The sequence below is a fragment of the Wasmannia auropunctata genome, unplaced genomic scaffold (assembly GCF_000956235.1).
Source record: "Wasmannia auropunctata unplaced genomic scaffold, wasmannia.A_1.0 LD335992.1, whole genome shotgun sequence".
Taxonomy (NCBI): domain Eukaryota; kingdom Metazoa; phylum Arthropoda; class Insecta; order Hymenoptera; family Formicidae; genus Wasmannia; species Wasmannia auropunctata.
Genome location: NW_012026898.1, coordinates 46,421 through 47,731, shown reverse-complemented (window position 1 = coordinate 47,731; position 1,311 = coordinate 46,421).

The window sequence follows — 1,311 nt, the reverse complement described above, 5'->3', positions numbered from 1 at the left end:
GTGTGCTCTTCCGATTTGACATCCTCAGGAGGTCCTATTTTCATCCAGGGATGTCCTAAGGACAACCTAACAAAAAATTTTTATTTTATTTTATAATTAATTACATATTATTATTTGTAGAGTTTAATTTGTTTTGCATTATTCTGTTATTATTAATTACAATTTATACTCAGATTTATAATTTTTGAAAACACATCGAGATATTCGAGATTCAAACCTGAGATCCCTAGAACATTAGACTTGTACGCTAACGCTGAGCTAATAATACTTTGTACAAAGGGGTTATTCTTTCCAGTATATAGATGCCAGAATAAAGTATAAAATATCTCGTAAACTATTGATTTTTTGATAATTCCACTATTTTTATATGCAAAATAATTAGAGGAATTATATTACTAGTTAATTTTCTTTTTGACGAGGTTTTAAAGTAAAATACAATTTTGTATTTCGTTTTCTTATTTTAGCTTATTTTATATAGCAATTTTATATAGCTTATTTAATATTGTCTTCCTTAAAATATTGAGCAATAAAAACATTTTATCTACACAAGTTGTTTTTATAATTTTGTTCTTCAAATATACAGAAAATTTTATTGATGCTGTCTCATTCTGTAACATAGTAATGTAAAATTTTTGGTCATATGTATTTTATATATAAGTATTTATATATATCATGGCTGTATATTCGATAAATTGCTAATTCCAAAAATTTATAATGTCGTTAGTTTGATTACAAATTTTAAATCATCATATTAAAGACACAGAATTTATCAAATTTTTGTACATGTTGTGTATGTAAGGAATCCGGAGTAGACAGGTGCCAATAATCGTAGCCAAGATATTCTTGATATAACAAAAAGTATATATTCTTAATATAGTTAGTCGATAAGAGACACGTGTGTGCGGTTCGGAATGCCGTCTCCTTCTCCCCGAGTGATGTGCTCCAGCTACGGATCGGAGCTCGTTCCCCCACTCTCTATTCCATACGTCTGACAAGGAAACGGACCCAAGTGTCTGCCTCCGATTTCGATGAGCTTTTGATATGTTATTCTCTAGACAAAACCAAAAATTAAGCTACCGCAAATTCGTGCCGCTTCGCGCTTTTAAGGGGTGAAACACCCCTTGGAAAAAAAATCGGTTTTTTTATTTCAATGCAAATATCGTCGAAACTAGGAGATAGAAAAAAATGTTCCGAATAAAAGTTGAATGGCTTTAAGAGTACTTTATAATTATAATTAAAAATAATTTTTTTGTTGCTTAATTTTTGTTTATCCCCCTCAACAAACTTTTTTTAATTTTTGAATTATTTTTT